Source organism: Notamacropus eugenii, chromosome 2, assembly GCF_028372415.1.
Source record: "Notamacropus eugenii isolate mMacEug1 chromosome 2, mMacEug1.pri_v2, whole genome shotgun sequence".
In the NCBI taxonomy this organism is placed as follows: domain Eukaryota; kingdom Metazoa; phylum Chordata; class Mammalia; order Diprotodontia; family Macropodidae; genus Notamacropus; species Notamacropus eugenii.
In genome coordinates this window covers 111743187-111757534 of record NC_092873.1, presented here as the reverse complement: position 1 = coordinate 111757534, position 14348 = coordinate 111743187, and the positions used below count along the sequence as shown (strand labels likewise).

Below are 14348 nucleotides of genomic sequence, written 5' to 3'. Positions count from 1 at the left end.
TTTGAGATCCCATCTGGCTCCGGTATTGTATGAATCTAAACATAGCTACCATCTGTACTGCTAGTGGTAGAAAGTCCAGCAAGAAAACAACAGTACAGAGACCAGAACCTTAAAAAATGAAACAAAATTAAATTTCTAGAAGTAGTGTTGAGGCTTTTCTATTGCCTTTTACAGATCTGGAGGTACTTTGCTTTTTCTGGGAATCAACATATCATCAACATCAATAATATCTTTCCATTTTTAAGATAATAGCACTTGGATCATTTATTTTTCATACTTATTACGTGCAATAATAATCACACACATATTCATGGCCCTTACAAGGTTAAATCTGTGGCCTATCTGGTGTGAGGTTTGCTGAACCTTTTTCCTGGCTACTCATCAACCTTTGGTGTCCACCTTTCACCCACCTTTCGCTTGTGACTCCAAGAAGTCATAGCATACTCAGTGGCCACACTCCAATAAAACTGTCTCAGTAGATAGGCTAAATCAGGATGAAACTAACCAATGAGCCTCAAACCTGTTGGTGAGTTAGAGGGATGTCTTAAATTTTGTCTTGCATCTGCACTTTGATGATGTTGGAAGAGAGAGCAAGGCTGACGACTTTGTGCAACTCTGCCTTACTTAAAGCCAATTCTCTCACAAGTTAAAACATCACCCCATTATGTCATTGATCCTCTTAAAAAAAGGACAAACACCAACAACAATGTTATTCTGGGAAAATGATTTTATTTTATAGTATGTTAGGTAATAACAATAACTAGAATTTATATCGTGATTTAAAGTTTTCAAAGTAATTTACAAATATTACTCTGATTTGATCCTCAGAACAACTCTGTAAATGGTAGATGTTATTATCCCCACTTGACATATGAGGAAACTAAGGCAGGCAGAGATGAAGTCATTTTCCCAGGGTCATAGGACCAGTAAGTATCTAAGGCAAGATTTGAACTCAATTTTTCTTGACTCCGGGTCCAAGGAGCTGTCCACTGCACCACCTAGTTACTCTAGATTATAAATTGCAGAGAAGATGCTGACCTACATTGGTAGAATTTCCTCATCTGGGAGTTCCCTCTACTAATGAAATCACAGGTTCCTTTTCCTCTTCCACACACTAGAGGTAGCAAACATATGGTTTGTGGGCTGCATGTGACCCTCAACACAATACTGTGAAGCCTGAATCAGATTAAAATGTAGTTGGGAAATATTTAACAAAACATATAAGAATATAATAAAACATAGTTGATAGTAATATATGAATTTCCAAGTCAGTATTTGACCTGCAGGGATACTTAGTTATACTGTAGTGACACCTGTTTCTGTATGAGTTTGACACTACTGCCTTATACCAACCTCTTAACCTTCAATATGGACCAAAGTGGGGGGGGAGGGTCCAGCTAGGTGGTGCAGTGGATACAGTGTCAGATCTGGAGTCAGGAGAAATCATCTTCCTGAGTACAATTTGACCTCAAATACTTACTAGCTGTGTGATCCTGGGTAAGTCACTTCATCCTGTTTACCTCAATTTCCTCATCTATAAAATGAGCTGGAGAAAAATATGGCAAACCATTTCAATATTTTTACCAAAAAAAATCCCAAATTGGGTCACAAAGAGTTGGACATGATTGAAATGATCATACAACAGCAAAAATGGGCCAAAGACTGAGGAAGAAATTAATCTGGTGAATTAGTACAGTATAGTAGTCAAGAGTAATGGATTTGGAATCTGAAGAATTGAATTCAAGTCCTAACCTTGCCACTTAGTTGTTATACCACCTTGGACAAGGAATGATCTCTTCTCTTTCTGATTTTATGTGTTACAGGGAAGTGAAGATTATTTTTGTTTAGTTCTGAAGATGCCTTGATCTATGCCAAACACAAAGGAGTCAAACTAGTTTGAAGCTGGAAGAGACCTTTAGCCATCATTTTAGCATGCATCAGTATTTTAAAGTTAAGGATTTAAAAAAAAAATTTTTTTTAATTTACTTTAATGTTAAAGGAATTTGTAAAACCCAGAGAATTAAAGTGATTTGGCCTAGATGATAAAGCTAGTATCAGAGTCAGGATAATTATGTTGCCTATGGTCTATGGAAAGGGCAGCATGAATGGTGCTGGACCTAGAGTTAGGAAGACACATCTTCCTGAGTTCAAATTCAATTGCAGATACTTACTAGCACGGTAACCCTGGGCAAGTCACTTCACCCTTTTTGCCCCAGTTTCCTCATTTGTGAAATGATCTAGAGAAAGGAACTAACAAAGCCAAGAAAACCCAAATAGGGTCATGAAGAGTCATGTATGACTGAAGAATGACTAAAAAAGCAACATGGTCTATGGAAGCACTCAGCAGAGAATAAAATGTAGATTTTGTTCTAGGACTAAGGTGAGGATCGAAGAAAAATAGGGATAGAAAACTCTGGGAGTGAGGAAGGTAGTGGGAGGGAGTTTCTGCCATGGTCAAGTCATAAAAGCATAGACTTTTCTTAAAGCTGGAAGGGACCTTAGAAGTAATTTTATTCTGCTGCCTCCCTTTGCAGAAGAGAACACTGAGTTTCAGAGTAATGAAACTATTTGTTTGTTAAATAAAAATTAAATTGAACCACCCATGGTCAAGAAGGCAGTTAATGGCAGATACACATTTTCAGTCTCCCAGTTCAATGCTCTCTGTGCTTACATAGGCGGATTTACAGCATAGCTCAGTTTGTTTCTGCAGGTGTGATACCTGAATTGAACTTAAAAATTCCGGTCATGCATTGTGGTATTTCACAATCCCCTTTCTGAAGGGGAGGAATGTGTATATGTGTGTAGGCACATGTGCGCATATATGTGTTTTAACCTCTTCTATATGATGTAAGAGACAACATGGCCTAATGGATAGAGCTGTTGTCAAAGTCAGGAAAACTTGGGTACAAATCCCAACTCTGCCATGTACTGGCCCATGCTGTTTGTCCTTCATTCTCAAAGAGGATCATGAGATGCCATGACATGCAAGTGAATTGGATTTAAGTGAGGGAGGGCTGTGCAAGGTCACCAACCTCACTTTTTTCCTCCAGAGCCATCTGGGTCCAGTGGCCAGATATGGATCAGGACAACTGGAGATAGCCCAGGATGCAGTGGGGGACTTTGGCCTTTTCAAGCTGAGGTCTTTAACCGGTCTCAGTTTGACTGAGGCTGTCCCCATTCAGAGATTAAGGCTTAATAAAAATGGAGCAAAGAGTAGCCTCTTTAAAAAAAAAAAGATAGATCTGGAAGGGGAAGATGTTACTGTTACTTGGCATTTCTGTCGAAAACAGAAACAATTTTTATTTAAATTCATTCTGAACCAATCAGGAACCAAAGAGTAACCAAGTAGGCTTGGTCTGGGACCAGAGTGATTTGGGTTTAAGGCTGGGCTTTAAGAGCAAAAGACCTTCTTTTCTTTCTTTTTTCTCCCCTGGCTCTGTGACCCTGGACATCAGTTAACCTCTCAAAGCTCTAGGCAACTCTCTAACACTGTTGAGTTTCCCAGAAGCTGCTTACCTGCTCCGGCAGAGGGAATTCCTTATAGCAGGAAAATCAGAGGCCTGGCTCTTATCTATGATATATCCTTTTTCTAAGAGATGTGTTCTGGGCTTTTTCAGGAACATTTCACTGGACAAATTCAAACCTTATTCTTAATGTCATCCTCCAGCTTGGGGCCATGTACTAATGTGTGTTAGTTGGAGCACTAAAAAGGGCAAAAGATGTGGAGTCCAAGGACTTTTGTGTGACTCCTTTTTTGATACTTACTATCTGTGTGATCTCAGAAAAGAAACCACCTCTGAACATCGATTTCTTTTTTCTGTAAAGAACCCTTAAGGTCTCTTTCACTGCTAAATTTATGAACCTACAGCTACAACATACACGCATACACATGCCTGTTGACTGCGAGCACACCTATTTATAGTGGGCAGTTAGGTTGGTTAGAGCACCCAGTCTTGGAGTTGGAGGACCTGAGTTCAAATCCAGCCTTAGATTACTAGCTGTATGACTTATTAGCTGTGTGAGTCATTTAACCCTGTTTGCCTCATTTTCCTCATCTGTAAAATGAGCCGGAGAAGAAAATGGTAAACCACAAGAAAATCTCTGATGGGGTCACAAAGAGTGGGACGCAACTGGGAAAACTGAACAATAACTACAAGGAGGAGCTTAGGCTGAATCCCATTGTAAATGTGGTCATATGTATGATTTAATTTTTCCTTCAGTGGGCACAAATACAAACGAGTCATTTGTCTGCAGTTTATAGTCTTAGAAACGACATGGGGTCACTTGCTCAGGGTCATGTACCCATGCTGTGACAGAGGACATTCCTTTCTCTTTCTCTGTCTCTCTCTATACACACACATTAATATATGCACATATTTATGTGTATATAGGCATATACATGCATATACATAAGAAGAAGAATTAGACACAGCTGAACAGCAGCAGGATGTAGTGGATAATTCAACAAAGGTTTATTGTGTCCATGGAGTGCTGCACGAACTTAGAGTCTAGAAAGTCTAAAGTTTGAAGTCTAAAAAACAAAACTGTAATACAAAGTGGTACATGATATGTGAATTAGAGGCATGCAAAGGAAGAATGCTGTAAGCTGTCAGATAGTGAAACCATTGTTACTAACTCAGTCACAGAAGGCTTCATGGAGAAAGTGGTATCAGAGAGGCTTTAAGGAATCTGACAAAGTAAGGATGAGGACACTGAAGGCACAGAATCCAGCAGGAGAAAAGTGCATGGAGGTGAGAAAACGCAGAGAGCAGATCATTCCAATAGGTGGAGAGTAGTCAGTGAAAGTGTGATTGTGAAGGATGTTTTCTGCCCTCCCCCCATTATTTTCTAGTCCAATAGAGGGACAAAAGAAATTAAAAAAAAACCCCACCAGCACAGATAATATTACAGAGGATCATAGACTTCGAGTGGGAAGGGATTTTTAAGCCCAAAAACATGCAGTAAGTTGCCCTAGATCACACAATAGGACTTGAACGCATGTCCTCCAATCCATTTCTTTACTGCACATCTCTAATTAGAGTCATAAAGTAGCTAGAGCTAAAGTGAAAGGCAGCTGGGTAGAGCAGAGAATGAAGTGTTGGACCTAGGGTCAGGAAGGCCTGAGATCAAATCTGGCCAATCACATAACCTCTGTCTGTCTCAGTTTCCTGAAAATGGAAGTAATAATAACATCTACCATGCAGAGTTGTTGTCAGGGTCATTATCTAATTAGATGATATTTCTGAAGCACTTAGCATAGTGCCTGGCACATAGCAGATGCTTAATAAATGTGTGTTCCTATCCTCTTTCCAAAGCAAAGTGTTACATGCAGTCCGAATGTGGAACAGGATTCCTTGAAGAAATGGCAATTGCATTATGTTTGAAAGGATGTGCCTTGCTCCCCTCCCCTCCATCTCCCCTTTCCATCTTTTTCAATGTACCCTGCTCCTCTGTTGGACTCTCATCCTTCATATAAGGAAGTCTAGGATCACCTAACCAAAGAACTGGGGTAGGACAGGATGTTAGAGCTCCCAGGACTTAATTTAGAGATATATTTGAAGATAAAGGGGTGGACTTGCTTGGGGAACAGTTACTAAATTAACTGGCACATTCCTCTTTTTTTTTCTCTTGCCAACATAGGTTCCTCAGTTGCTACAAGAAGAACAAAGATCCATCCATTCCTTTCATACCTCAAAGGCAATGTCTCAAGAAGGGTCCCTTGATAGACAAGCAATGTTCCTCCTTCCTGCTCAACCCACCAAATAGCTCCAGTCTAGTCTGTGACCTATGACTTCTCGTATATTTTCTTCTTTAAAAAAATCTGACATTGGTGCAAAAATTTAGAGCTGGAAGAGACTTCAGTTATTAACTAGTTCAATTTCCTCATTTTATAGATGCAACTGATGTCCAGAGAGGAGAAGCAACTTGACCAAGGTCACATAAGCTGATAATTGTGTGGGGTAGAATTTGAACTCGGGTCTTCCTAAAGCAGCTTTGAGGACTATCCTATACCACTATGCTTCTTAGGTGCCTTTAATTGTTTGATTCTCTAATCTGGAATTAAGGATCTAAAAGGACAAATTATGTGAAAATACTCTCCTAACAGTGCCAAGTTAATTTTTTTTAAAAGCTGACCTACAGAGAGGACTGCCTTAGCAGAACAAGTAAAATAAACAACAGATTCCCACCAAAATAATAGTTTGAAAGCAGTGCATTAGAAAGTAACTCCTGTAGGGAAAGGCATGTTAATGATTTAGAGAGATCTTGTTTAGCGGGGAGGAACTATGTGTTGCACTTGGTAGAGACGTAAGTGTGAAGTTGACTGGGAGAAAGTTCTGCCGAAAATTCCTTGTTTCTTGGGTGGGTAAGTTTATGTATAACCAGAGAACGGAGCTACTGCTGCTGTGACCCAGGGCAGAAAACTCCAGATTTTCCACTGCCCCAGAGACAGCAGTCCCTTAGGTGGTCTGATGCTGTCTCCTAGGAAATCAGAGGTTTCTACTTGTAAGATGTTGCTCCTGGGACATCAGCTATGCCCCCACACATCTGCAGTAACTGTTTGCCCACTGCTATCTGAAAGGAATCTCTTTTGGAAACACTCAGACTTCTGTTTAAGGGCCACAAACAATGGGAGGGAAATTCAGGACCCAAACAGGTTGGGTAAGTTACCTGTTCAGATACTAAGTCTTCCCTACGCATTTCCAACTCACCCTTGCCTCCAGCACCAGTTCAAGAGTAAAACTATTTCTCTGTTTCCTGGGTCATGGAAGAATCAGTCAACAAAACACTTTTCCTGAACACTCATTATATTATGTGCAAGATATTATGCTAGAAACTATGTAGAATACAGAAGTTGGGGTTGATTTAAAGGGAAAGGCAGTGTGATGAAGTGGATAGAACATCCTTCGAAGAGTCAGGAAGACCTGGGAATTCATTCCCCATTAGATATTGATCATAGCCAAAATCATTTATATAGCACTTTAAGGTTTGCAAAATGCTCCCTGTGTTGCCACATTGGATCATATGTATTAGTGGTGTGCCTGGGGTCAAGTCACAATTTCACTGGATCTCTGTTTCTTCCTTTCTTAGAAGGTTGGCCTTGGGTGAGTCACTTGCCCTCTCTGGGTCTCAGTTTCCCCATCTGTACATTGAGGTTGGACTGAGTGACCTCTAAGGTCCTTTCTAACTTTAAATCTATGATCTTATGACATGGTTGAGTCTCATATTTTCACTATAAAATGATAAATTTAGAGCTAGAAAAGATTATAGAGGTCATCTAATCCAACTTCACTTTTTAGATGAGGCCCCAAAAGGTCAAGTGACTTGCCTGCCCTTCTGTCTCAATTCAAGATTGTCATTGTGGCAAATATAATTCATTTAATAAGAATGTATTTAAGTGCCTTGTCGTTGTTGTTCACCCATTTTGCACCCAACTTTGTGTCTAATACTATACTAGGCACTAGAGAGACAAAGACAAAATGAAAAAGTGCCTGCCTTCAGGTAGTGGAGATTATGGCATTTAAATAGATAGATAAAGGCAAGAGTAGGGAGAAAGCACTGAGTACCCACTAGGGGTTCAGAAATGTTTTCCGGTAGTAGATGGGATCTGAGTTCCACTTGAAAGAAGTTAAAGATGACAAGAAGTGGGAGTAAGTATTCCTAACAGACTGTAAGTATTCCTAATAGACTGTGAAATGCCAAGTTGAGGGAAATGCAAGTAGGCTTCAGTTTCCTCATCTATAAAATGAAGGAGTCAGACTATTTGATCTCGAATACTTTCCAGTGTTATAACCTGTGATTTTACAATCCTATTTTCCTTAAACTGTGACCCATTGGCTATAGTGTATATTTCTCACAGAATTTCCCTGATCTAAACACTCTCGTCTTTGAGTTGTCCTCTACCCCTCAAGTCCACTTCTCTAAGTTATTACCTGTTCTAATAATTCCAAACTGGCTGCACCACACCACTATGCAGCCTGTTTAGATGATCCAGCCTCTTTGTTCTTTTTGGAACTACAGTTATTTTAAAAACCCTAGATTTCTTTCCACCTCATTCTCCTACCACCTTCACCCATTCCCCACTGTCACCAATCTACCTGTGCAACGTAGGCCTGTGAAACCTGATCCATCCCCCAAATCATTATGGATGGATGGGAAATTCTAGACTGTTGGCAGTGCTGGGGTGGGATTAACAGTAAAACATAAACATGAGCTTTTCTGCATATAAATGCCTTGAGGGAAAGAACAGTGCTTGGACAAGCAGTGAAGTTTGTATAAACTGAATGTAGGTTCAACAGATTCATGTCTGGAAGATCCACCATCCATTCTCGTGGCCTATTTATGGTGGAAACTGTTGTATAGAATATGAGGATTTTTAGCTCAATGTGTTGGCACATGTTTGTAATCTCTCTCTCTCTCTCTCTCTCTCTCTCTCTCTCTTTCTCTTTCTGTCTGTCTGCATAGGAAAAGACTGGGAGATCTCTTGAGCTGGGGAGTTCTGAGATACAGTGGGATTGCTCTGTAGTGAATTAGGCCTGTGAGTACCAGCATTGGAGAGATAAGAAGATCTAGTTTTTAAAAAACATAATAGGAGGATTTTCAGAGGTCTATTGAGTTCCAAAAGAGAACTACCTGTGTTCCCATGGACAAACCATTTTTGTTTCTCAGGGCTTCATTTTTCAAAATGAAGGAATTGTAATTCTTTTAGGTTCTCAACTCTGATTTCCAGAGGAAAGAGAGTGAGATGGAGGGAACCCAGAAGGATATGTCCAGAATGCAGGAGCCAGGCTAACCACTCCTATAACAAAACAGTAAAAGCCAGGATGGAAGGGAATAGGGGAAAAATAGTAAAATGAGAAGAACCCAGAAACTGATCAAAACTTATCTCAGGGACATTGAGGAAAGGTACTGACTATCCAGAACCAAGGGAAAGGGGTAGTAAAAGACCTATACATTGAACCACTGGTTTAAGTAACTGTGAAGAGAATTGTTTTGAAGTTAGGCCAAGGAGTGTGGATCTGGGGCCCAAATAATAAAGGACCCCAGATCTCCAGACATTTCAGGTGGGCTTGGAGGTAGAATTAAGATAATTAGCAAAAAAGAAAAGATACAAAGATCAGGGATCCATTAATACAGCTTAATGCTTTATGCAAGTGTCAAACCAAGGAAATCTGCATATTTGTTACTCAAGTAAACATTACAGAGTTTTTTAAAAAAATTATTTTAGTTTTGATTTATGGAATAAAACAAGCATTTCTATAACACAGTATAATAAAAAAAGATGATTGCATATGAGACTGTAAATCTATTATGGATAACTTTCTATTCCTTTTAAATATGTAAAGTTATCATGTAAATTTCTTTTTTGATACTTCTGTTTTTCCCTTCTCCCCCCCATCCCACCCTAGAGATGTTTACATTACAAACATATACATATATATGCATATATATACACATATACATATATATGTAAAATTATTCTATACACACATCTATTTATCAGTGCAGATAATATCTTTCTTGTTATATCCTTTATTTTTAATTTGTGTATTTATAGTACTCAAAATGACTTGGTTGATCAAAGTTGTTCTTAAAATAATAATACTGTTACTATATACAATGCTCTCTTGGTTCTGCACACTTGGCTCTTCATCATTTTCTGCAAGCCTTTCCATGCCTTTCTACGATCATTGAACTCATCATTTCTTAAAACACAGTAGTACTTCATCACAATTTAAAATTTCCTCCTAATGAAGATTAAGATTTGTTGTTCCCCCTTGAATGTATTTGCTTTGCTGCCATAGGAAAATCAATTGAATAATAATTCATTAATGAACAAGCATTTGTTGATGGGGATAGAAAAGTGAAACAGTGTTTGTCCTCAAGGTTCTGCTATTCTGTGGGGCTTGGAGGAAGGGAGGAGGCAATATGTACATACATGCACACATATTTACATGTGTGTATTATATATATATACATACATGTATATATGTGTATATGTACATGTGTGTGTATATACATATGTATACAGAGAGAGAGAGAGAGAGAGAGAGAGAATGAATGAATATGTATCATATAAATGCCAGACAGTTTGGAGAGGGCTTCTAAGGAATTCTAAGAAGGGAAAGTAGAGAAAGAGTACATTTCAGGAACGTGTGTAATCCAATGGAAAGGCCCAGAGATGGGAGGTCAAGTGTTCTGTGTGAGGACTGACAAGAAGGCTGGACCAAGAGGGGAGTAATATGAGGGGCCCGAAAGGTTGTTTGAAGTCAGGTTGTGAAGGGCCTTAAATAGCAAAAAGAAGAATTTGTATTTTAATTTAGAGGTAATAGGGAGCCACTGAAAGCTTTTTTTGGGTGAGGGGCAAGTTGACATGGTTAGATTTATATTTTAAATACTAAATAAAGAAACATAGAAGGGTCATAAATACCAGAGGAATAGTATTCAGATGAGAAATTCTCTTCCTTTGGATCTGCTAGATCTGGCAAAAGAAAATTATCCAACCTCTGAAGTCCTGATCACTTGGGTTCAAGTTTCCCATCCTCATTTTCCTCTCAACAAAAATTGACATGTCTTCAGTTTAATTTCATTTTCCTTTCCAAAGGTACTATGATCAGACTAATTCATCCCTAACTCTGTTTTTTGGTTGTGGCCACAAAGTGAAGAAATGACTATATCATTCAATCATAGACTTGTCATTCATTATTCATCCTTCATTCTCAAAGAGGACCATGACACCAGAAGGACAATGTCTTGACTTGCAAGTGAATTGGATTTAAGTGAGGCAGAGTTGTGCAAAGTCATCAGCCTCACTCTCTCCTCCAGAGTCACTGGAGTTCAGTGACAAGACAGGTCTTGGTGACTGGTGATAGCCCTGAATACAGTGGCATCCTTGGCCTTTTAGGCTAAGGTCTTTCCCAGGGCTTAGTTTGTCTGAGGCAACTCCCATTCAGGGTAGGTAAGAACTGAGGCAAAAGATAGCCTAGTTTTGCCTTCACAAAAGAATCAATCGCTTTCTTTTGGTCTCAAAGCAGAGGGAGAAACACAAGCAGCTTGGAGAGATGAGGAAATGTGTCTTACAGAAGGTGGTGCTTGATCTGAGATTTGAACAAAAGCAGGATTCCCAGACATAGAGTTAGCCAAAAGGGGTCCAATCAGCGTTCATTCCTGGTGCTCCACTTAGACTCTCCAGACTCTCCGGTGATGCTTCTAGCCCTTCGTGTTGATGAGGAAATGGAAGCCCAGAGAGAGAGAGAGAGAGAATAAATCCATGGACACAATGAAGGATTAGAAAGCCTGCAAGGGTTGCCATCTGCACTAGAAGATTATAGATCCATTGGAACAGCCGAACATTTCACAAATTTGATCTCAAAATTCCCCTCTGATGTCCAAGAAGTGGCTTTTACAGAGAGGCTTTGCTTGGACTTAGAAGATAAACAAAATATCTAAATAAATATGGATGGAAAGCAAATATCAAGAACCTTTTACAATTCTAAGAAAAAAAAAAGAATCAATCTAGGGAGGGAAAAAGGTAGACTTAGCATTAGAAAGGACCTTAAAGAGAAGATGCCTTGCAGAGAGGAATTATCTTTTTCACATTCTGAGGACCATAAGTTTTGGGGATCTATGGAACCTAGTTAACAACAATCTTCCTCTTAACTCGTTTCCTTGATTTTTGGATTTGATTCAATTTATTTAAAGTTCCTAGCAGTGGCAGGGAATCTTCTGTGCAGGGATCTGGAATTCTTCAGATTCTGACGTTGGACTTTCCTAACTTGTTCAATTTTGGGGGGCCACGGGGTAGTGCATGCCTTGAAAAAAAAACCTTGCCTCTGCAAGTAGAGCTGACAGGGTAAGAATAGTGTTTCTCCTTTTTTGCTTCCAATTTGAAATTTAATGTTGTTTTCTTGGTGTATAATACTAGAGCTGTCATTCATTTCCACTACACAAATTAATGAGGTTTAAGCTGCGTCCACACCCTCTGGTTCTTCAGCCAACCGGTATGGCATTTGTTTTTTCTTTTCTTTTTTTGAGTAAGTAAATAGAATGGAATAAAATACTTTAAGAAAGACAGAGAAGTAACATTTAAGTTTTAAAAATACCTACCCTAAAGTTAAACAACCTCCTCTAAGGAAAAGAAAATATATGAAAAGGAGAAAATTTGTGTGCTTATATCTTTGCAGATTAACTTGAAAAATGGTGGAAAGAATTGTAAGGAAGGCAACGTTGCTATGGAATGGGTCCTAGGTCTGGAGTCAGAGGAGTTTTGGAAAAGTCATGTAGCAATCTGGGCCTCAGTTTTCTCAACTATCAAAAAGGAAAGAGTTGGTCTTGAAGACTCTATAAGTCCCTTTCTGCTCAAAAGCAATGATCTGATGCTATGAATGCTGGCTTTGAAAACAGAAGACTGGAGTAGGGATTCAAACCCTGTCCTGCTGACTCCCTGTCAAATTTTGACCAGATCATAATTATCTGTGGACAATGCTTTATTTAGGGGCAGCTAGGTGGTGAAAGTGGATGGAGTGCTAGGCCCAGAGTCAGGAAGACTCATCTTCCTGAGTTCAAATCTGGCCTCAGATACTTGCTAGCTGTGTGACCCTGGGCAAGTCACTTAACCCTGTTTCCCTCAGTTTCATCATCTGTAAAAAATGAGTTGGAAAAGGAAATGGCAAATCACTCCATTATCTTTTCCAAGACAACCCCAAATGGTGTCACAAAGAGTTGGACTTGACTGAAAAAGACTGAATAAGAATAAATTGTTATGTAGTAAAACAAGAAAGAGTAAAGATGTCTACTCTTAAGGAATTCATGGGATTTAGAATTGCTCTTGACTACCATAGCAGTCACATAGTCCAACTTCCTCATTTAATCAATGAGGAAACAGGCCTTCAGGCAACTCAATGTCTTGGAGAAAGTAAGTAGCAGTTAGGATTTTAAGGCAGATTCCAGAAGCAGTCATACAGAGAGGGAGTGGGGATGGGGATGGGGAGTGGGGAAGGCAGCTAGGTGCTTCAATGGATAGAGCACAGGTCTTAGAGTCTGTTAAGTTCAAATCTAGTCTTAGACATTTACTAGCTGTGTGACCCTGCTCAAGTCACTTAATTCCCTATTTGCCTCAGTTCCTCTTCTGTAAAATGGGGACACATTGGAGAAGGAAAAGGTGAACCAGTCTAGTGTCTTTGTCAAGGAAACTCCATGGACAAAAATTCACGTAGTCCCTTAGATTTAGACGTGACTGAATAACTGAATAACAACATGATAGAAAAACCACTGTCTTTGGAGCCAGAGGACCTGGATTCATATGCTGTCTCTGTCACTTTCCTCCCTGTATGACCTTGGATAAGTCACTTAACTTTTCTGTGCTTCTGGCTCCTCATTTGTAAACTGAGGATATTTGGACTAGAACAAGATTCTTAACCTATAATCTATGATTTTTTTCAAAGTATTTTATAACTGAATTTCAATATAATTGATTTCCTTGGTAATAGAATTTACACAGGCTTCACCAGTCTGCCAAAGGAGCCAGTGATATGAAGAGGGTGAAGACCTCCTGGACCAGATAACCTCTAACATCTGTTCCAGCTCAAAATCTATAATCGTATAACTTTAAGTTCCATGTTCTTCCTCTCCCACATCTGTTTCTGACTCTCTGGCCTTTTCCCACTGTATCTTTGTGACTTCTTGCCCAGAAATATCTCTTGCTACTCCCATGTCCCCTTTCTCCCATTGATGAGTTCCTCCTACAATCTCCAGTTTGAGGAAGCATCTATGACAGTCATCCCTCATTTCCCTATTGACTTTGCTTCTGACTCTGTGGACTTTGCCCCATGCCTCCATATAAATACTTTCCTTCCCTACCTCACTGCTTTTCAGATTCCTTTTTAGAATGTGACCTCCTTGAGAATAGGGATTATATTTTTCTTTGCTTATATTTGTCTCCCCAGAGCTTAACACAGTGCCTGGCACATGATATTGCTAAATAAATGGTTGCTGACTTGACTTTAAGACTGCCATTTTTTACTGGTCTTTGCCAGTTTAAAAATGTTGAGATTTGGAAAGATAGCCCTGAAATGCTATTTGTTCCTATTGTGCTACCTTAACTCAGTCCCTGCCTTTAAAAAGTTTAAGACATGTTGGGGGTGGGGTGAGGTGATTAAACATATCCACATGAAACACTTAGAACATGATAAAACTACATAGCCAAGTGTTAAAATATTCTGTTGGCAAAGGACAGAAAGAGTTATTGTGCAGCAGGAGATAGGGGAGAAAGAGAGAGAGAGACAGAGAGACGGAAAGACAAAGACAGAGACAGACAGAGACAGAGAAGAAGGAGGGAGAGAGACAGAGAG

At 39.4% G+C, this 14348-nt stretch overlaps 1 long non-coding RNA gene across 1 annotated transcript in view; it reads left to right on the top strand.

Moving 5' to 3' along the window:
* Positions 1 to 5203: 5203 nt before the first annotated feature.
* Positions 5204 to 14348, top strand: part of LOC140526277 (uncharacterized) — a 34041-nt gene continuing 24896 nt past the window's right edge. Inside the window, exon 1 of the long non-coding RNA XR_011974304.1 lies at positions 5204 to 6660. This is a non-coding gene — a long non-coding RNA (uncharacterized lncRNA). The remainder of the gene's footprint in view (positions 6661 to 14348) is intronic.